Source organism: Camelina sativa, chromosome 2, assembly GCF_030686135.1.
Source record: "Camelina sativa cultivar CO46 ecotype springtype chromosome 2, ASM3068613v1".
Lineage (NCBI taxonomy): Eukaryota > Viridiplantae > Streptophyta > Magnoliopsida > Brassicales > Brassicaceae > Camelina > Camelina sativa.
Window position 1 is genome coordinate 28,960,134 of NC_141881.1, and position 23,842 is coordinate 28,983,975.

Here is a 23,842-nt window from a genome sequence, read left to right on the forward strand (position 1 = left end):
AACATAGGTGAAACACTTTTTTTTGGTTAACTTTTGTCAACTAAAAAATGAAAAGAGGCTGAATTATGCCATTCTTTTCTAAACTACTTTTACTGCTCATTGTCTCAACTTTAAAGCTTTCTTGTTCATCAAGTTATGGGCTCCAAGCGGCCCAACAAGTATCTAATGGATTAAATTAATACTATTTTCTGGCCGGATCTGATACACAGGCACAGCCAACCAACCACTCACTGATCACCTACCCGTCTTTGTTTCAGCTAACTCGTTTTGGGGATCTGATAAACATAGACATGCATATTAGTATATTACATAGGGTTATATTACTTCATTTCATTATATTAGTATTCTACTAAATGTATAGAAGATAAATGCATCAGGTCACGGTTAGCTACTTATTCTGCTGTATTTGAATTTTGAAATCCACTAACTTCGACCGTTGAATTCTGTAAGAATACTTTTATTCATTAGATACTCTTTAATTATAATTAAGTATATATATGTGGAGAACATATTATTGCAGCCGTAGGTTTGGGATTATCGTATTCTACAGCTCTGACGATATGTATGTAGTTCTTTAATTTTTCTTCTCAATAACGGTAAATTTACCTTCTAGACAAAAGGAAAAATTTATCGATTACGAAATTAATTACATGTATTAATTATTTCATTGTTATACTTTTGGTTGTACTTGTGTATATGAGGATACATCGAAGTGTTTAATAATTACATTCTCGTACCGTACGTACATAGGTTAGAGGAGCCATGCATTTGCATTTGCATTTGCATATGACTGACTGGTTCGTTTTTATAGTTGTTCTAGGACTTTACATAGTATGCTTTCTAACTTTACACTTTTTCCTGATCTTCTGTAAATCCTTTTCAGTTTTCTCTTGGACTATTTTAAATATATAAAACCAATGTGTAATAGGTAGGCACTTACACTTAATTTTTTTTATTACTAGAAAAAGAAAAGTGTAAATTGGAACAAAGGTAAATTATTCTCTTTTCTCAAAAGGGTCGCCTAACTGCAATTTCCCTTCTTAATAATACGAGAGGGAATATAAATATCTAAGAGAAACGTAAAATCTAGCTTTTGTAATCGGAAAATATTATCAAAAGGTTAACTGTAAGTACTTTAGATTTATGCAAACCTAAGTGTATATATTTAGTATTTTTTTCCCAGTAGTAAAATTTATTAATTGAATCCCAGACATAGTACTACTACATCTATACTTTTTTAGATGTTTATTAATTAAATAATTTTCCTTCCTAATCCAAGATTTTCTTTTCAACAAGTATGCCACTATACAGAACCTTTCATTTAAACATATATAAAACGAAACTCTTAAGTTTTAATTTAATAGGAGGGATTAGTTGTTCAAAAAGAAAAATGTTTAATATACAGTAATTATTTAAAAAATGCCAGTACGAAATAGTCCATTTTCATGAACAAGTTATAGTAAATTCATGTCAATATTTTTCCACAAATCCATTGTAACGGTAAAATTAATAGAATTGCACTACAACAAATACGGTAGAAGACGTCACTTTTTCTAAGTCATTTTCAAAACCGACGTTAAAAATTAAATTGGGAAGGGATTTAGCGTCAGTTACTAAACCGACTTCAATTTTAAGTTTTTAATAACATAAAATAACTTAACATATATTTCTTCCTTAACAAAACGAATAAGTTTCATTAAAATAGTGAGTTGTGTGGATCGATCCAGAGGAACTCATACTATTTTATCTCTGATTCGGTAAAAGCTCGAAATTCTGAAACTTCTATGGAGTTCTTCGTACTTTTACATCTCCGATTAGTTCAAATTGATAATCTCCATCGACATTCAAATCCCTAGACGAAAAACTATATCTCAATTCGATCCCAGGTTTGCTTTCTCTTTCTCTGAGAGTACTCTTCTATAATCGATTGAGATGCATTTGATAATTTGATTCTGGTTCTGATGAATAACTTGGATTGTAACGGTAAGGGATAGATAGTTTTGTAGAATTTTTTTTGGGTAGGATTTCATAAATCGTAAGTAGAAGGTAAGGTTTTGATTAGATTTCTATTTTGAAGAATTTTTCAATCATGAATATTACTTCTGGTTGAGATATTTGCAGGAATCATGAGAAAATTGATAATATTGAGAGTTAGTGATTCGAATAGATGGTATATCACTTGATTTTACTGTTCTGTTTGCACAAGTTAGTGTATTGATTCATTGTTGTGGGCAAATGAATCCAAAATCAGGAATGGAGAACAAGTTTAGCGACTCAGAGCTCTACCACACCCAAAAATTCTCAAGACTGGTTATGAAAAATAACTTTTTGTTGCAGGTCTTGAATTTTGAGTGCTTATGAGAATAGTTGTGTTGCAGGTCCTGAGATATGGTCATCTGTTATATAAGGTGACTACCAAAAGATCATATTGAAGTAGAGGACACAAAGATTATCAAAAGGTTAGCCTTAACCATTATTCTCTTCCACTTATTGAGTAACTATATTACATTGAACATATAAACACCAACAACAGGTTGGGATCACTTCACAAAAACTAAATACTATATAGTTTAGTTATACTGATACAGCCCTTGATTCTAGTTCTACAATCTTGTTATTTCTCTAGGACTATTCATAAGTAGCTAGGGAAAGTGAACAATGGTGCTTCTCTATTGAACTTTGCTCCCTTAATGATTTCTTTTTCGTTTACACTCCATAGTTTGAAGTACGAATCTTTTAAGAGTCCACTACATCCGTCATATTGATACATTAGCAAACAATGATGTTGTTTTTGTTACTTTCCAGTTACTGATTATGTTGGCTATATTAGAAGAGTTGGTCTTCGTTGGCATTTCTATGGAAGGTTGAGAAGAATGTCTGGACTCTAGAGTATCTTCATGATGGGGTAATTTACTAAAACTATCCACCAGTTTAATGCGTATCTAGAAAACATATCTTCAGAACCCATGTTCATGTTCAATTAAATTCATTCTAGGATGTCCATCCTATAATCCACAAAGATCAAATCATCCAAGAAACAAGTTGATGGTGGGTCAATGTCAATCCATGAGAGCTTACGTAAATGTATCTTCACTCTCCTTGAAATCTCTGTCTAAACCACCCCACCCCGACTCCGAGTTTTGCTCATGGTGGATTGTCTTTTACTTCAGGTTGCTGACTTTGGACTATAATGAAGAACATGCTACCAACATCAAAGGTGAAAGGACATCTGGTTATCTCAATTCCGAAGATGTTTCGAGCAGATAACTCATTCACCAAGAAAGGAGATATTTATGGCTCTGGGCTTTACTCTATGGAGTTTTTGAGTTGGTAAATGTATCTATAATATTATGTTTATGTTTTGTAAGACAGTGACAAAATTACATTTTGTATTTTGATCAATAGATATCTAGAATGATTTATATGAATCGGCTTTTACAATTTTTTTTGTTGAACCACATTTGTATTGTTTTTAATAAATAATCAGTATAAAAAGAAAATAAATAATGCATACTTGCGTCGGTTTTATATTTGACCCAAAGCTGAAGATTTAACGTCAAACTAAAACCGATGCTAAAGTGAGAAGAACCGACGTTATTCTTTTGACGTTAAATATAACGTCACTTCTTTAAGTGACGCTAAATGCTAAACTAAAAAATTTAGCGTCACTTAAAGAAGTGACGTTATATTTAACGTCAGTCGATGTTACGTAGTTTAACAAAATGACGTTAAATTATTAACATCAGTTTAGTACCGACGTTAAGTATATAAACAAATGACGTTACAATCCGTGTTTCTTGTAGTGTTGGAATACTAGTTTTGCTACGCCCTACATAACGTAACTTCAGTTTTTTAGCCAAATTTTATCGTTGGGTATGTGGTTGTGTTCGAATAAAGGAAGAATGTTTTTTTCTCTTCTAGTTATACGCACATTATACATTTTCATATTGAAACATGTGTAGGACTTTATAATAATCAGCTTTCAAATGTCAATTTCTGATTCTTCAAACTCATATACTGTGGATAATATACTCCTTAGGAAAACATTTCTTCACGTTTACTTGATTTCGTTTTTATAAATTTAACATTATCCGGAAATACCGTACCTTGAAAGAGTACTCTAGGACACTTCAAATTTACACTATGCAAAATCACATTCTCGAAAATATATATGCTAAATATAAAAATAATCCAACAGTAGACTATTTTATGTTGCTTATTTAATATATCTCGAATATGTTCATAGATTTACCAACATAACATTTAAATTCCAACAAACTGGGTAATCAATTAATATTCGCAAGAAAAGATGCAAAGAGATTAACTAATTAATATGAACATCAATTAATAGATGTTGGTCAACCCTATCAATAACGGTTAGTAAAAGAAGATCATACAGATTATATATAAAATATATTCATGACCCATGTGACTTTGGCTCTGATCTTATAATTTTTGCTGCCTATTTTTGAATCTCCCGCTCAACGGTCGACAGATTAGTTGGACACCTAAGCTACGACAAATATAATATGATCATATGATAACGTCTATACACACGCATACAACAGACATTTAAATGTGGAAATCTGATGATACGATCGATCCAGAGCATTTTGTTATATGTACTTGATGATAAATGTGAAACTTTGGATATATATATATATATACCAGCCTGTTATAAGTTGAGTCATCGATCTTGTTTGCTGATAAATTAATAATCTTTTATTTCAAAAAGTTAATTAGTTGTGTGCTGGAATTATATGTATGTTGTGATTTTTTCCTTTCTTTTATATATAAGATATTCAGAACTTCGTCAAAAGTAATAAACGATAAAATGTTTCAATTTGAGAGGTAACTGATGAGATTTCAATGCTGAAATTTATGTTGATAGTGTGAGTTTGTAACTGTCAAATGAATTCTATAATGATTTAAGTTTGTATGTCCAATACAAGTAGATTTAATTTACAATCTCGGCTCTAGCTTAGTAAGAAAGAATTAAAAACACAAGAATGTTTATAAGAATGACTCTCTTATATTAGCTTAAAGAAACTGACTCAAAACTTTAAGCTTTCTCTCACAATCTCTCTATCTTAATCTCTCAAGCTCATAGGTTTACCACAACTTTGGCAACTCTATATTTATAGAGATTAGAGATAATTCCTAATACAAATTATAATTGTGTTTAGATAACTCCTAAACTTTAGCTAATCCTATTCCTTTTAGGGAAACCATTACTCGGTAGGATTAGGATAGACTTTGACTTAATCTCTCTTCTTCTTCAAGCTTATCCCAACAATCTCCCCTCTAAGCTTGAAATCCTTCCTTGACATGCTGTGAACTCCAATATGATTTCTCATTTCCTTGAATCTGTTCTTATCAAGTGCTTTGGTCAGAATGTCAGCTTTCTGTTCAACTCCTGGGACATGTAACACCTCAACCTGTCCATTTTCAACACATTCCCGTATAAAGTGATAACGCCGGTGAATGTGTTTACTGCGACCGTGGAAGACAGGATTCTTAGTAAGTGCAATAGCAGATTTGTTGTCGACTTGTATTAACACCCTTTCACAAGTGGTTCCAACGATTTCAGCAAAGAGTTCTTGAAGCCAAATAGCTTGTTTAGCAGCCTCTGTTGCCGCAATGAATTCAGCTTCGCATGAGGACAAGGCCACCACTTGTTGTTTTTGCGAACACCAAGTGATAGGACAATCGTTGAAATAAAAGACATGACCGGCTGTGCTTCTTCCATCATCAACATCCACTCCATGGCTACTGTCACTATATCCGACTAAACCAGTTTGATCTCCTTTCTTGAAATGAAGTCCGAAATCAAGTGTTCCACGAAGATATCTCAGAACTTGTTTCAACGCAGCTCCATGTGATTCTCTAGGCTCCAATAGATATCGACTCAGAATCCCTACAGCATATGAAAGATCAGGCCGAGTGTGAAGTAAATACCTTAAGCAACCAATATTCTTTCGATACACTCGTTCATCAATTCGTCGAGGATCCTCTGTTTTAGAAAGAACCAAACCAGTCTCCATTGGTATAAGAACAGAGTTACACTCGTTCATTCCTGCCTCTGTTAAGATCTTCTTCGCATATCTCTCTTGTTTTAACCAAATCCCATCAGCTCCTTGGAAAACTTCGATTCCCAGATAGTAAGTGAGTTTTCCCAAGTTACTCATTTCAAATCGTCCACCCATCTCTTTCTTGAAGTCAAGTATCAGCCCAAGACTCGAACCAGTGACAAGTAGATCGTCCACGTAGACTGCTACGATGAGAAGTTGATCATTGTATCGTTTCCTATACAGAGATGGCTCTTTGGTACACCGTTCAAAGTTTAAGTCCCCAAGAATAATGTTTAGCTTGATGTTCCAAGCACGAGGTGCTTGTTTAAGCCCGTAGAGCGCCTTGTGCAATTTGTAGACCTTCTCTTCACAGTTCTTAACAACAAATCCCTCTGGCTGTCGAACATAAACATCCTCTCTTAAATCACCATGAAGAAAAGCTGTCTTCACATCTAAGTGGTGAATCTCCCACCCTCTTGAAGCAGCTAAAGAGATAATGAAACGAATTGTTTCAATTCTAGCAACAGGAGCAAAAACCTCGTCAAAATCTATCCCATGCCTCTGAACATATCCTTTTGCGATAAGCCTCGCTTTATATTTGTTAATGCTGTTGTCCACATTACGTTTTAGTTTAAAAACCCACTTCAAACCAATAGGCTTGACTCCAAATGGTAAATCGACTAGACTCCAAGTCTTATTCTTCGTTATCGAACTAATTTCTTCTTCGCAAGCATCTCTCCACACCTTTAACTCGCTTGCTTCTCTAAAATTACAGGGTTCTCCATTAGCCACCAACAGAAGATTCTCTCCTTCAATGTCTGCTAACAATACATAGTCATTCAGGTAACTAGGTCTCTTCACTTGTCTTGCTGATTGTCGTAAAACCAGTGGCTGCTGCAACTGTTGGTCCGTAACAGGGTTCTGCGACAACACAGAGGACTCATGTGTCTGTTCTTGTTCTTCTGCAGTTTCGGTTTCAGATTCTGTAGCTTCATCATCTCCAAGAACATCACCATTATTTCCTCCATTTTCTTCATTCTCCTCTGTTTCGTTTATAGTGTCTGCAGTTTCTCTCACCCCATTATTACCAAACTCACCAAAACTGAGAGTAAACGAGCCTGATTCTGCAGATTCTTCTTGAGACTTATTCCACTTCCAGCTTCGATTCTCTTCATACACAACATCCCTACTGACTGTGATTTTCCGGTATGTAGGGTCAAGAAGTCGATATGCCTTGGAGCATGGTTCTGTTCCAAGGTACACAAGCATTTTCGATCTATCATCGAGTTTCTTGAGATGTGCATTCTCTATCTTAGCATAGGCAACACAGCCAAATACTCTAAGATGCTCTACATTCGGTTTCCTCTTCTTAAAACATTCGTATGGCGTCTGAAACACCAAACTTCGTGTTCCAACCCTGTTGATGATGTAGGTCGCATGCCTCACCGCTTCTCCCCATAGGTAATTGGGCATGTTCATATGCTTCAGCAGACTCCTAGTCATCTCAAGCAGTGTCCTATTCCGCCTCTCGACCACACCGTTTTGTTGCGGTGTATAGGGTGCGGTGAAGTGCCTGTTGATGCCTTCTTTCTCACAGAAACTCAGAAACTCTTGAGACATGAACTCACCTCCCCTGTCTGTTCTGAATGTTTTGATCATAACTCCAGACTCTTGTTCAACTACTGCTTTAAATGCTTTGAATTTTTCGAATGCCTCACTCTTCTCTTTTAAAAGAAAAGACCACATATACCGAGAATGATCATCAATCAAGACGAAAATGTACCTCTTGTGTGCAGGTGTAGATGGTGAGATTGGACCACAAAGATCTCCATGGACAAGGTCAAGAACCTGTGTTGCTCGATAAGATGTTGCTCTTGGAAAGACTTTTCTTGTCTGTTTACCAAGCAAACAGGATTCGCATATCTCCTTCTCTTTTGCCAAATTCGAAATTCCAAACACTAGTTTCTTTTCTGCCATGGTCTTGATGGTTTCAAGACTCACGTGTCCTAGGCGTTCATGCCACAGATTCGAATCATTAGAAGCCACAAGTTGCAGGTACTTAGTACTGTCGACTTCCAATACTACTTTGTAGAGTCTGTTCCTCGACCTTAATGTTTTTAACAGCAAGTTTCCTACTCGATCATACAAGGTGAGACAACCTCCTTTCATCCTGACCTCACAACCGGCTTCAGTAGCTTGTCCTAAGCTAATGATGTTGCTTTTGAGGTTTGGTATGTAATAGACATTCTGCAACACCTTACGCTCTCCAGTTTTAGTAATAAACACGATCGAACCTTTACCTTTTATGTCAATATGTGAGTCATCGCCAAAACGAACTCTCCCTGTGACCATAGTGTCAATTCTGCTGAACCATGCTTGATTTCCAGTCATATGATTACTGGCACCATTGTCCAGATACCAAGTATTGTCTGAGCAATCTTCATACTTCTTTAGCTGCATATTTTTCTCATTGAGAAATACCACCTCATGCATCATAAGAGACTCTGCTTCTTATGTGTTATCCTCATCTTCCTTCTCCAAAGTTTCTTGTGCTTTGATTAGTTTGAGGAGACGATCAGGGCAGTTAGATGCATAATGTCCAACCTTGTCACACCTATAACAAGTAATTCTCGACTTGTCTCTTGGTTGGAAACCAGAACGTCCTTGACCTCTGCCTCTCCCACGGTAAGAACCTCTTCCTCCTCTGCCTCCCTCATAGTTGAATTCATAGGACTGTGAATCCGAATTTGCATACATGAGCTTACTCTGATTATCTTGTGAATCTTCTTCCTCTGCGATCCGTTCTTCGTAAGTCTTTAACCTCCCAACAATGTCTTCAAACGTTGTTGTCTTCAGATCAAGAACCTGCTCAAGTGCTGCAATGATGTGTATGTATTTCTTTCTCGGTAAACTTTTCAAGAATTTCTTCACAATTTTAGTTTCTTCAATGGTTTCTCCCAATGATGCAGATTTTGTGGAGATCTCTGCGAGTTTACCGACAAAGTTGTCAATAGTATCTGTCTCTTTCATCTTTAGCCTGTCGAATTCAGCCATGAGAGTCTGCAGTTTTGCTTCCTTTACTCGATCAGCTCCAAGATTTCTTGCTTTGATCGAGTCCCATACCCCTTTAGCAGTAATCTGATCACCAACTTGCAGAATCATCGACTCTGGTATGGACTGAAACAAGAGAGCTCTTGCAAGGTCATTCTTCTCCGGTTCTGTTGTTCCAGGATCGATTGCTTCCCAAACTTTGTGGACACGCAGAGCAACATTCATCCTCATAGCCCAAACCGTATAGTTGATAGGGGTTAGCATCGGACATTGTATCGATGAAGGTACGTTCTCTTTTGGTTTGATGCTAGTCTCGGTTATTTCACTCATGTTTCAAATACCGAACCTGGAGGCTCTGATACCAAATCTAGCTTAGTAAGAAAGAATTAAGAACACAAGAATGTTTATAAGAATGACTCTCTTATATTAGCTTAAAGAAACTGACTCAAAACTTTAAGCTTTCTCTCACAATCTCTCTATCTTAATCTCTCAAGCTCATAGGTTTACCACAACTTTGGCAACTCTATATTTATAGAGATTAGAGATAATTCCTAATACAAATTATAATTGTGTTTAGATAACTCCTAAACTTTAGCTAATCCTAATCTTTTTAGGGAAACCATTACTCGGTAGGATTAGGATAGATTTTGACTTAATCTCTCTTCTTCTTCAAGCTTATCCCAACATCGGCCACCGTAAGTCCGTAACCAAACACAAAACAAAACAGTAGTTTCATTGTCATGCAATATAATTTCAACAAACTATGTATTATATGAATTCTAAATTGCATGAATGGTGTCTTCATTACGACAGATGTAGCTTTAATCTTCACGTAAATGTCTCGGGTCCATGCAAAAATCTATCTTTCGTATTGTCTTTTTACTACTTTACAAGGTTCCCTGCACCTTTTTAATTACTTTTCTTTTTCTTTTTTTCTTTTCTTTTTTCTTATGTATATATATGTAAGAGATATATTCTTCTCTTACACTCCGTTACTATAATTATTTTGGACAATCGTCAGAATTATTTAAGCTCTCTGAGATGCACAAACTCTCATGACATGATAATAAGAACAAAGATACATAATAAGATTCCTCTTGAAATTTACGTACGTTTTTGTACCCATCGTCAACGTCATAATCGTCAAATGCTTTTGAAAATTTGTTGTGCCTGTATATTATTCTTTTTTATTATAACTTCACAATCTTGATTTTACCATCGTTTCGATACGTTTAGCATCTTAAGAAAACATGAGGTTGGGAAACAAATGACATAGTCCACACTAAGAGACTAATAACAATTTAACATATGAATTATGTATTCTAGGGAAATTATGACATACATTATAAAGCAGTAAATTATTAATATATCATCATTCGCCACATTAAATATCATAATTAATCAGTTGATCAAATAGAGTACGTAAAATCAGGCTTATCGCTGATTTAATATTTCATCAAGATGGTTCAATAACTATATAAGTGTCATGTGTTCAATTAATTTTAGAAAAATTGGAATATTTTTGTCACATTTCATAACTATAGTGTCATATTCCGTTTGGAGTGAATAATTCTTTCTGCAAAAATGCGCGATGTGTGTCACATCGTCAGAGAGGGTACATAATTATAATGGGTATTCTGAAAAACTTTATTATGGTATGCTCGACAGTTTCATTTATATATTTTGTGAAATTAAAGTGTATGGATCATTGTATAATTTGTTTTTTTTTTTTTAAATCTTGGATGCTATTGTCCAAAATAGTTTATTTTGTTGCTTTGTTATGACAAATAATGAATATAATTACATACAAATACACATGAGATCATAACACTCATCACACTCTTCACAAACACCTTTACTTCTAAAGTACTCCGATGAAGACTCTGCACCACACCGACATTTAAATATGCAATCAGAATTCACAAAATAAAATATATTATCTGGTAATCAAACCATTATGGTCTTTAAACACTAAACAATTCTAAGATAGAATTCAAAATTCATGTCGAACTGTAAACAAAAAAAAAGTTGAAAATTCACACAAAGAGACAACATATAGAATAAGGCTAATATGGCAACAAAAACAAAAATTCAAACAAACAAATTAAATGTTTTGGGCCCAAAATTATTTCACTTCTCCTATCCTATGACCCCCAAAATAGTATATGCTTCTCTAGTTGGTGTGTATAGTATTCAAACCTAGATGTACAACGATATGATTTCAAATATTTCCAATAGACCCCCATAATTCATTTTTGACTGTTGATTCAGTGTCATCAAGTGCGTGAAAAATAAAAAAACACTTGTATTGACACATCTTTATCTTAACCAAAAACAGCCTGCCAACAACAACATCAAATGATCATTCAAAAAAAGATATTAAAAACAAAAAGAGTCATGAATATGAATACTATTCTTTAGTCTACATAGCATATGCAAAACCCATGGGATGTTGGAATAGACGGGGGACAAAAACATCTGTGAGATTGACACATCTATCTATCTCTCTACCAAAAAGCTCCATTACGGTCCACACCACTCTCTTCACTTTTTCAAAAAAAGAATATATAAATTTTAATTTTATTTATTTTATATAACGGCTACAAAAGTATTTGAAAATTAATATAAATAAATAGTCTTAAAAAAAAAAAAACCTATACAAAGAAGAACCAGTAAATGTCTGCCATGTGGAATACTTCTTTTATCCACGTGGAAGTCTCAATCTCCTTGAGAACGAGTCGTGGTGGGACCACTTTTGAAGAGTATCTCGTCACGTGAACTCCCCACGTGCCACTGACATCATCGTTACGCTTGAGCGGCGCCGTTTTGGTCATCCACGTGGTAAAGTAATCCGTCGTCGTTTCGGTCACGAGTGTTTCAAAGATTCCTCTCTCAATCTCCGTGACGATTCCTTCTCCGTCCTCTTCAAACGCCGACTCGATCTCCGGGAAATCTCCGGCGACTAGAGCGTCGATGTCTTCTAAAACCAAACACTTTGCTAAAGGGAACCTCTCGATTCTCCGAGATAACTCGTCGATGAGCTCCGAACCTTTTAGATTCCTCTGTGACTGAGCAGAGTAACGACACACCCAAGGTTTAAGGTTGAAGTGTGGTTTTAAGATATCGGCGAGGATCTCGTCGGCTAAGTGGAAGAGTAGCTTTCTGTTGCATCGGAGAGAGAGATTCTCCGGTGAGCTTCTTCTACTAGGTTTGGTTGATGTAACAGCGAAATGTTCGAGGAAGTAGAAGATTGATGGATCGAGTGGGTGTGAAGGAGAGAACCATTTAGCGTATGAGATTGGTGTGTCTCTGTCGATCCCTGTTCTTCTTAGTGTTCTTGTTATGTACTCTAACTCGCCGCCGGCGATTGGTGCAATGTGGGGTTGTTGTGATTGGCTCGCAAAACTAGGCAACTCTGTTGTTGATGATGATGCTCTGTTTCTTGGTGTTTGTGTTTCTCTGAGCTTTACGTTTGACTGCCAAAATAATAAATAAATAAATATTTAAACTTTGGATAAGGGTTTTTTTATTTCTAAGAGAGAGAGTTGTATTACCGATTTGTGATGAGGTGATGAATCTTTCTTCTTGATGGTGGATACACTAGTGAAGTTGATGAGATGATTAATGGACAAAGGTGTCTTTTTGTTGGAAGATTTGTCTCCTTGAATGAGAAGAAGACCATTGTTGTTCTTGTTACTTGTTGTTGTTGTTGGTGGTCGAACAAACGGCTCTTCTTGCATTGTCTGTGGCGGTTTCACTAATCTCGACTTGAAATTCTCTGGTTTCTTGCATTTCTTTGTAGAATTCCTCTGTTTTACTTGCTCTGTTCCTTGTGGCTCTTCTTGCACTGTTGGTAACCTGTTCTTGTCTTGACCCTTCACTGTTGTTGTTTCCAGATTCTTGGAAGCGACATTATTTGTTTGTTTTGTTTTGGGGATCTCCGTTAGTCCCAGTCTCGGGGATGAATCATGAGTGATGATTGTGATCTTAGAAGATGCTTTCTTGGAGTCATGAGTCTCTTCTCTTGATTGTTGTTCTTTGTTGGTGATATCAGTTCCCATTCTTCTCCGTCGGCTTACGTTCTCCTTTAACTGCATCACTATCTGTCTAGCGTACTCACGTGGACTCCGATTCTCTTTATCTTCGTGTATCTTCATCTCTTTCACCCTCGTGAGCTTCACATTGTTAATACCAGACAACACGTTGTTGTTGTTGTTGTTGTTGTTGTTGTTGTTGTTGTTGTTGTTGTTGTTGTTGTTGTTGTTGTTGTCTCTGAGATGAAGTGAAGAACGTTGGTGTTCGTAGGAGCAGTTGACGTCAACGGATCGTCTCCCGAGTGAAATCCTCGGAGTCTCGGGAAGAGAACGTGTGCCTCCGTCTACAGAGTTTCTTTGGAGAGAGTAATGTCTGTGTTTCTTGGAGTGAGAAGATCTTGTTGTTGTCTTTAGATCGATTAAGGTAGAAGAAGATGAAGAAGATGGAGTAGGAGATGATGATCTGTAATTGTCAGGAACAAGATCAAGACCCATGAGTCTAGCAACCAAAGTTGGTGTCTTTATGCTCGGAGAATATGATTCAGTTGATGTAACTGATGATCTTGCTTGTGGTTTGGTCTTGATTTTGATACCCATCTGTAAAAATTATGATTATGGTCAAAAAGGAAGAAACTTTTTAGTAACCCAAGAAGCTTATATTAAAAAAAACAGAGTTGGATAGATAAGTTTTTTATTATTCACTTACAGAGATATTTAGATTTCCATCTTTTCTGGTTGGTGAAGATGTAGTCTCCTCCTCCGTTGATTCGAAGCTGTTTCTTGGAGCATCTACACCTGAATTTGATTTATTATTGTAACAGAGAATCAGATTATGTAATGTAAAATAAGTTTGAAAGAAGTAATGAGAAGATGGTTAGTACCTTTAGGAAGATGAAGATGGTGGTGGTTAATAGGAAACTGTAAATGTTGAAGATCGAAAATGTTGTTGAACACAGCACTCATACAACCAGCCGCCGTTGCAGTATTCTCGGCGAGAGTTGATGGTGGTGGCGGCGGTGGTGGTGTTTTGATTTCTTCTTTCTTTGACTTGCTTGAGGATTTCTTCTTCCCTCCGCCGAGCCAGGACCAGTCTCTTCCCATTTTTGTATTTTTTTTTACCGTTTTAAGAATGAGCTCTGTAGTCTCTGAGAGTTGTTGAACTGGTTTTGTGTGTGACTTGAGGAGGAAGAAGTAGAAATATGAAGAAGTAAAAAAAATTATATAGCTGAAGCTGAGAGAGAAAGTGGATCCATGAGATTGAGACCGTATAAATAAATACGTAAATAATATTTTTCGTAGGCTTTTTTTTTTTTCGTCAACTATATTTTCGTAGAGTTTTAATTAGGAGAGATTTGTCAAATGAAAAATCAATGAATATTTTGAAAAAAATAAATAAAGAAAGAAAGATGAAGAAAAGGCTATTTCTAATGAAAATAAGAAAAATGTTTTTAGTTATAAAAGGCAAGTAGGGGCCCTGCAGGTTTTGGCGTCTTTGAAATATACGTAAATGTTTAGTATTCCGTCGGTATCACATGATGTATATATTTATGTTGGAAGACTATAAATTACATATCTAGCTCGACCATGACATGAGTAGTGCAATATATAATTACATGCAGCTTGAACCGCGTTATACTTCAAAATTTTCAAAATGTGTGTCCGTTTTTATTTTGACAACGACACAGTGACACAGTTTTGTTTTGTATTTTTGTTAGCAGTCTTACCGATCATAAATATATCTTTCGCTGTTAGTCTATATCACTCACAAGTAACAATTATAAAAAAAGAAATGGACCATATTCTACAATAACTTGCATATTTCGGAGTTTATATATATATATTTTTTCTTAATCATGTAAAAAGAAAATAATAATATATATAGTTACAACTTACACAAACAATGTCAGACTCTCGCAACTACACCACCACTGTTTTATAAAAGAATCCATAAACATTAATTTATTCAAAAGCTCAAACTACAATAAGATTCGTACACAAACTCCATGGCGGTGTTACCAAACAAACAGCGAGGGGATCTTCAATCGTGACCCTTATGTTTCAAACCATGACGTCTTCCTCCTCCTCCCTTTCAAATTTTTATCCTTAAATTCATTTTGACTTGATTTCTCATAATTTAATATCCAGTGATCATTAAACAAGTACAATATTTATGATCTTATCCATCAATAAATGTGATGTGAAAAAATCAGTACTTAGATGGTATAGTACGACTACTACTCTACTTATTCACATTGACCCAAATGACCGTTGTTTGGTCATCACTCGTATGTATTTAATATGCGACAGTTCTATTCATACTGATTGATACATATATCATTTATTCGTCCTTAGATTGTATGTATGTATGTATAAACAGTAAAATAACTTCAGCTAGCAGTGAAAGTAAAAACAAAAACAGCCCATATATGTAGTGCGCATGTACTACTAAAGAATGATACATTGTGTACAATGTATATTAATAAAGGGAGAGTAGAGACTGGACCATAACATGGTATTATTTAAGTGAATGTAGCCAATACGAATCACATGAATTTTTTTTTTTTTAATATAGGTATGGTCATTGTACGTCCCACGTTAGAGTTGTCCTTGTAATTAAAACAAAGCAAAAAACAAAGAACAGAGAAAAGGACTGAATTTTTTTTCAAAAGATTGTGCTTAAAGCAAACAAGACGAAGAAGAGGAGGAAAGAGCCAATGAGATCAATTGTCTCTCCAGTCTCATACTAATTCGGTAAGATCTCAGTTTACGTTCCTGGAATTTTCCAGTCTCTATAAACATGCATCATTGCAACATCCTGCAATATTGCTATCATCTATAAAAAAAAAAGGACCACAACTTCTATATATGGACCATTTTAGATATGTTTTCGCCAAGATTCCTTCCTAGTGGTAATCACCAATTCAAATCACATCAATTTATATATAGTATTTGTTATTTTCTTATCTTATAAAAATCCAACGGTGAATTAGTATTCTGATTGTTTGGTTTTGAAAACAAATGCAATGATTGTTTGTGATACCGTATTTACAATTAAATGCCGAGTGAGCGAAATCGTAAGAACGTAATAATTTGCAGAGTGGAAAGAAAAGTTCAAAGAGGAATTAATGTTGTTGTATCATATATTTTTTCCGTATTGCAGAGTGGCAACATTAATGTGCTACTAAATCAACAGAGTAGCTTCTATAAGGAGTAGGTCCATATTCTAATAATGAAACATAACTCTTGCAGAATTGAATATATTTCATGTAAATGTCTCCTCTTTGAGTCTATGTCTTAACTGTTGTGCCCACAAGCTGTTTCTTCCAAATCAGTAAGTTAATTTATTTCAAGATTTGGTTAGAAATTGGCATTGTTTTAACTCAAACTTAATATTAAAGATAGTGAAAATTGCTATAAGTTGGAATCGTTACAAGTTTTAAGAACTTGGTTAGATCGACATTGATACAATTCCAGGAAACGTAAAAACGTACCAATGTATGGAGTTAATAAGTTCTTTGAAAGATACATGACTTAAGTTCTGGAGACATAAACGGCAGTAATGATCCCCCCCTCCCAGGGAAATTGTTTTTATGAGACAACAACGTGCTTCAAAATTACAATTACAACTTCTGTTGTATTGAACCCAAATATTAAGTAGGCCCATAAGGTATATATAAAGCCCATTTTTGTTTTTGTTTATATTAGCTAGGTTTTTTTTTTTTTTTCGGCAAATCAAATATATTATATCATTAAGAGTTTTACAAAATACATGAATCATTCTTATACAACCATTGACACAAATAAAGAAAATTAAACTTAATTTCGGTAAAAGAGTGGAATTGACCATGCTTGCCAATCGGAAGCCTTATAGGCTAACAGAAAAAGCTGTTATATCTCTCTTTCACAACTCGTAATTGGCTATCATCGTATAGACGAAACTCCAAAATGCTTTTTGCATTACTTTTATTAAAATAAAAAACAGAATTGTTGCTTCAAATGACTCTTGTGTTTTGAAACTCAATATGATATGCTGAAATCGCCTTACGCAACGTTACCAATTAATGACCATGAACACCCTTTTCACAGAAGTAGAATTTTCCAACTGAGGGAAAGAGATAACATCACGATCACAAACACCCGCCGTCCTTTGCCTTCCCATCACGCTCACATCTCGTTTGGGCTTAGGTTTATACCAAAGACAAATTAATTTAATAAAATAAAGAACTCGTGTCGGTAGAAGAAAGACTTCCGTCCATGAAAAGTTATCACCATCACCATTCTCAAAGAAAGTTTCCACCTTGAATGTAGAACTATATATTTCACAACTTATGAAATATTTCAACCAGGGTAATAAGGAAGCATCACGTTGATCACCATCATCTGACATCGTTATTGTAAGATCACAAATTTTGATTCCATCCAGTTGACTGATTCCTCCATTGATTCCAGGATCAAAAACCCATGTAGAACTTCCATACCATTGGGTAAGAGGACATTCACCGGTTAATACCTGGAAACTCCACCGGTAGCGAGCGAACACTCCAGAAACAAACTTTCTATAAAGAAAGACATCACGATTCCTTTGAATCGATATTATATGAAAGGAACAACAATAGATATGAGATAAATCTGTTATATTGATTAGTGAAATTCCAATGAACTGACAGATGAACCAAATCAAGGATGGATCCAATGACGCGGCCAGAGTCTGTTAACTAGATGATGGACTCAGTCCCTGAAACACCATCGACGCAAAGAGGCAACTTGCGTGGATTTGATAATCTCGATTTGCCATTTTAATTACTGAAAATCTAAAACTGTATAGTACTTAGATGAAGTACAAACAACTGATTAAAACAAGCAACGGTGGCCGACGCCGGAGAAGCCGACGCCGGCCAAAAGCACTGGAAAATAGAGTTTTACTATGAAACGGTGGTAAGGGGAAAATCACCTATGGCGAGAGAGAAAAAACAGTTATTTATTCTTTATTCTTTTATTAGCTAGTTTATATCATTCCATTTCTTAAATTTCGCGTATCTCATGTATTTTTTTCGTTCAGTTTTCTCTAATAAAGTACTAAATCTTCTATTAGTGGATCGTGGAGGTGCAAACTACAGTAGAACCTCTATAAATTAATACTCTTTAAATTAATAATCGCTATAAATTAATAAATTTTTCCGGTCCCAAGTTGGGCCGGTGTAAAAAATGACATATTTCGATAAAATAATAAGATAATAAATTTTTTAGAAATCCTATGTAAAAATATAGTCCCATCAATATCATAAATTAATAAATTAAATAAACTAATATATATACATATATATCTAAGAAAATCTAGTGAGATATGACTCTTTTGTTGTTTACCTATCTAAGAAAATCTAGTGAAATATAACTCTATTGTTGTTTGCATATTCTTGAATTTGTATTTTTGTTGAAGCTCATCTCTAATCTTTTTCATTGTTATCTTCTTAAATTGCATTCAAAAATTGTGGAGAGTCCTAGATGTGATAACTGCTTCTTTAGAAACTGGTTCTTAAGGTACTGCAATATCTTTTTCGATTTCATCATTACCATGAAGGATATTAGTAGCAATTTCTTCTAAACTCTAAACTTCTAACATTTATCATTTTTATTTAGATAATCTAGTAAACAATTAACATTCATCCTATTACGATAGCCAAGATTATAAATTGAAAATATTATTTAAAAATGTGAATGATAACAAAAGTACATATCTTATTTTGTAATATAAAATTATAAAAATAAGAAAATCTTTTCATAAATTAATATTTTATTAATTTATCGATAAATTAATTATCGATAAATTAAAACCTCTATAAATTAATAAGATTTCTTTGTCCCGACCTTATTAATTTATAGAGGTTTTACTGTAGTTCCCTGAGATTCTGAAAACGACGAAGTCTCGAATACAATATGTAAGTCTTTTGGGGATGGAGTTGGCTTGAGTCAACGCACAAAAGATTCACTAAACCCTCAAGAGGACATGTTAATTCTTTCTTAAAAATTCTTAACAGACTATTGCTTCCCATAAGGAAATGGTGGAGGCTGTGAAGGGAATGAAATGTGAGATTGAAACAATGAAGAAGGTGACATGTGCTTTTTAATATCTTGATGCCAATGTGAGATTGAAACAATGAAGAAGGTGACATGTGCTTTTTAATATCTTGATGCATATGACATGTTCCTCCTTTGTGACACGTAATTACTGCTCAGAACGAGATGCTTGAGAACGCATAAATATATAACCAGAACAATTTTGTAAGAAAATAAAGTTAACAAAGAATTAAATAGAAATACTTTAATCGGATATAAGTTCTTGTTTAAGATATTGTGTAGTAGATTTCATATACAAAATAGTGTGTTTAATGATATATGTTTTCGTAATTATATGGAAGTACACAATTTTTTTTATAGACTATATAACTTTCACAAGTTGGTTACAAAATAGGTTATATAGATTAAATATAGGTTAGTTACAAAAAAGGTCATGGATTAATTGGTCAATTTATGGGCTACATAAATACATTTAAGAATATCCCAAAGAATCCTCAAGAATATTCCAATGATTTATATAATTGCCAAAATAAAAACTTTAATATTCCATATTGTTATAAAATATATAATGTTAGACATAAAAATATATTGTTAGGTGTAAAAAGAAATAAAATCTTGGTAATTTATCACACTTAATCGTGATTTCCGAGATCTTATTTTGCAGTTGTAAATAAAATTTTACCTAAGCACGAGTCATATTAAAAAACTTTCACCAAACATGTTCAAAAATTAAAATAAAAACAAACAACAAACATAACCATTTCTCATACATAAGATTACAAATTTAACAATATAAAACTTACAAAATAGATGTTTTTTTCAAGCCATCATATTTAGCATATGATTTTATTGCATAATATATTATCCAAAAAAACTTTTAAAACAATAATATAAAAAGAATTTAAACTCGTGCTATAGCACAGGTCCAAATCTAGTGTCTTATTAATTTCAAAAGGGGTGAAGTATAGTTCATATGAAATTTTTTAATTTTCAAATCGTAGTGTAAATAATTATTTAAAGATTTTGTACAACAAAAATTGAGACATAAAGAAGAAAAAAATATACTAGGAGAGCAGTAGGTAAAAGAGCTTTTTTTTTTGTTTAAGATTTTTGTTTTTTGGATCCTTGAAATAGAAAATTTTGATTTGAAATTCTGAGTTCAGTGGATTCAAAATAAAAAGAAAGTAATTATCGTTATTTTTTAAAAAAACTTTCATGAATCCAATCCAAATATGCAGCTTAGCTAAATAAAACGAATTAAGCAATTAGCTAGAAATGCTCGAGACAGTTCTAAAGTGGAGCAATCATATATTTGTTTTGAGGAAGCTCAATGTTCATCCCTACTATTAAAAAGAAAAGTCATAAAACTAACCTTAGTTTTGTAAAAAATGTCATTGGAGTTATGATTATTCATTAATAGAAGATATTCTAAGATTTAATTTTCCTAATTTTTTTTTTGACAACATTTAATTTTCCTATTCGTAACAATATAATCTTACTCCAAATTTAAAGAATCACTAGGATTTACCCCGTGGTACACCACGGGCCATTTTTTTTTTACATTATCAAATTTAGTTTGTTGCAAAAGTTTAATTTTTTTTGTTTAGTTTGCTAAGACATACTAAATATATTTGCACAATCTCAGTTTGATAAAACTAACTATACATATATAGTTATTACTATAGGAGATGAGGTCCACAATTATAGTGCTATATATATCTAACTTATTTGTTATAGTGCTGACTTTATAATTTAAGGTGTATCTTCATTCATTTTTTAAAATTCAGAATTTAAGTTGTGTTGCTACATAGTTTTATTGTTTTTATAATTATTTAGATATATTGAACTATAATAAATAACAGAATTAGTTTTTACTGAATCTAACATATATATATATATGTTAGTTTTTACTGAATCTAACATATATATATATATATATATGTATATTTATTTATTTAGAATTTTGTACCCCATACTAATGATTTTTTAGTGATTTTTGTTTTACTTGTTTACGAACACAAAAAAATAAGAATAAAATTTAAAAGGAATTGTCAATATTAGTTTTGATAAAATACATATTAGCCCTATTAATTTACTATCCCATATTAAAAATAGCATAGCTTTGTTTGTGACATAAATTGAACATCAAAGTAATGTTCATAAATTTTTCAGAAGACTGGTAGTAATGCTAAATAAAGAGAATCCCTTATACTGCTTATTTTTATTTTCATTTCTGTGTACGTCCTTCTAAAGTTCTAATTGTACCAAAGAAAATGTTAGGAAGTAATAAAAAAGAGAATCATATTTGGCATTAATGTGCTTTATATTTGCGTTATTGATTTGATATTTTTTAACTTACATGTAAAAAACAGGGAAAAAACCCAATTTTGTCATCTTGACCTGGAAAAGAAAATATAATTCTCCATCATCAACCTTGATTCTTCTTATTATCATCCTCTTTTTTTTTTTTGAACAACAGCAAGACATGCTATATAACATCATCTTCCTCTTTTCATTATCTGAGATTTTCTTATGCGATTAAACCAGAAATTAAGGCATGCTATATAAAAATAAAAGTACTCTAGAAAACTCACTTTTCAACTCTTAAATAAATATCGATTTATTAGTTGGATTGTTGTTCTCTTTAAGCAAGTCCACTCCCCAATGTTAACGATTTGGCCATCTAGAAAGAAAAGAAAAAATTATTTAGTATAGTTGCTAAAAATCTGAAACAATGACTCATCTACAAAAACAATTAAGACGTGGACTTATATAAAATACAAATCAACAACCAATAAACAAATATAAAGCAGCCATTGGAATATTAAGGGTTGGTTTGTTTCTAAGCTAAATGCTCGTTTGAGATTGTGCATTTTCGTTAAAATATAACCTTAGTATTTATAGAGTTTAATGGTGATGATAATAGTAGTTGTGATTCAAATCGTAAAAGAAATTGGTGAGCAAGGAAAATATCTTTGCTAATCATACAATTACGAATTAATAGGAAATAATGAATAATACGTGAAGATAAGGAATATGTCATTGTATTTAACTCAAATTATGTTAATTTTCTCCATAGTATGTAAATTAGTCACAGAAAATTTAGAGTTTAATTCGATTTTATTGTGAGAAATATTAACATTTATTATCAATTAAGATTTATCCCATAAAAGGTAGTTAATGGGGACATATTACATTTTTGAGTTTTATATCTTAAATGAATCTTGCCTAATAAGATTGTATCTTTAATTTGTTGCTATAATTTAGGGATATAAATAAGTTAGCAAGTCCGATAGAATATTTGTGTAATAAAGAGGATGAGATTTGCAAAAAAGAAAATCACATATATTTTGTAAAGATCCGATTTATTGAATCGGTTTAAATTCTTTAAAAAAACCTGACCCGGGTGTGGAAAAGAAGGAGACAAATTTGTACTCCAGGCCATCGATCTTGGTTTCAAGAAAGTTATGTTCGCTTCAGATTCACTTCAGTTGATCAAAGCTCTCAATTGGGAGGTCTCCTTCAAGGAGCTTCACGGGATTCACCATGACATCCTTTGTTTATCGCGTCGTTTCGATTCTGTCTCTTTTGTTTCTGTATCTAGGGAAGTAAATGGTAAAGCCGATGCGTTAGCAAAATCGGTTTTATTATCCCCAACTGCTGTACCAAACCACAATTAATGAATGGAAAACCGGTTTGTGAAAAAAAAAAAAAAAAGATAATAAAATCTATATCCAAAGATAATAAAAAAAGATAATAAAAATGAATGGATGATCCATACGCGCGTGTACAGTTCTTTTTGAATGGCGAAATGGCTCTCCTGGAGTGAGAAGGCAGATCGATGAGGCACAAGAGTGCTAGTTGGATTGAGGTGGGTGAAAGATTCAATTCATTCTCCATCTTCACCGTTAAGCTTCTTGACTAGACTTTTTGATCTTTCTCTGTCTGACGCTCGTCATCTCATATCATTAGATAAAACGACTATTAATTTCAAGTCAGTCAGAATTTGCGGGATCTTGACTGTGAGGAGCAAGAAAAGAAAGAAGAACTCATCAGGCAAGAAGGGACTTTTCACTCTTTCGGAGATGTAATAGAAGATGCAGACTTCGGGCATTCAAATGACTTCCTGTTCTGGAATGTCAAGCCATTAGTAGTAGATGTCGGCATTTCCTAAAGAAAGCTGTTTGAGTAGCAGGAGGCGCTAATGAATAATCGAAGGCGGATTAAGAGAAGAGAGCGTCATAGTTTAATTGTTTTGGATATAGATATAAAAAAAGATAAAAAAAAAAAAAAGATAATAGAATGAATGAACATTAGCACCTACCATAACAATTAGGAGGAACATAAGAATTAAAAAGAACATAATTAATAATAATTCTAAAATTTATCATAATAATAATTTCACAATCTTAACAAAATATATCTAAATCCAAGGTTTTTTGGCAACTCGAATGTAATACATTATTATTGTTTAAGAATATTGCACCGGATCTGGCATATTCTTTTCATCGAGTAGTTACATATGGCTATAAATATATAAACATCCTCAAAGTTTAACATAACATCCCACTATTAAAACCATTCACAAAAAGCATACACTTTTGAAATCAC

General features: G+C 33.5%; 1 long non-coding RNA gene and 2 pseudogenes across 2 annotated transcripts; 1 reads left to right on the forward strand and 2 right to left on the reverse strand.

Moving 5' to 3' along the window:
* The first annotated feature begins 1,701 nt into the window (after positions 1 to 1,701).
* On the forward strand, positions 1,702 to 3,373 carry LOC147949316 (uncharacterized). Its single transcript, XR_015574553.1, has 5 exons — positions 1,702 to 1,886; positions 2,379 to 2,459; positions 2,806 to 2,905; positions 2,996 to 3,084; positions 3,171 to 3,373. It is a non-coding gene; the product is annotated as an uncharacterized LOC147949316 (long non-coding RNA).
* An 8,315-nt stretch (positions 3,374 to 11,688) lies between these two features.
* On the reverse strand, positions 11,689 to 14,400 carry LOC104739624 (uncharacterized; annotated as a pseudogene). The gene is made up of 4 exons (XR_015584502.1): positions 14,038 to 14,400; positions 13,863 to 13,951; positions 12,677 to 13,753; positions 11,689 to 12,598 (listed from the first exon to the last, which is right to left on the reverse strand). The product of XR_015584502.1 is annotated as an uncharacterized LOC104739624 (transcript).
* A 2,497-nt stretch (positions 14,401 to 16,897) lies between these two features.
* Positions 16,898 to 17,951, reverse strand: LOC104756972 (uncharacterized; annotated as a pseudogene).
* Between the last annotated feature and the right edge of the window lie 5,891 nt (positions 17,952 to 23,842).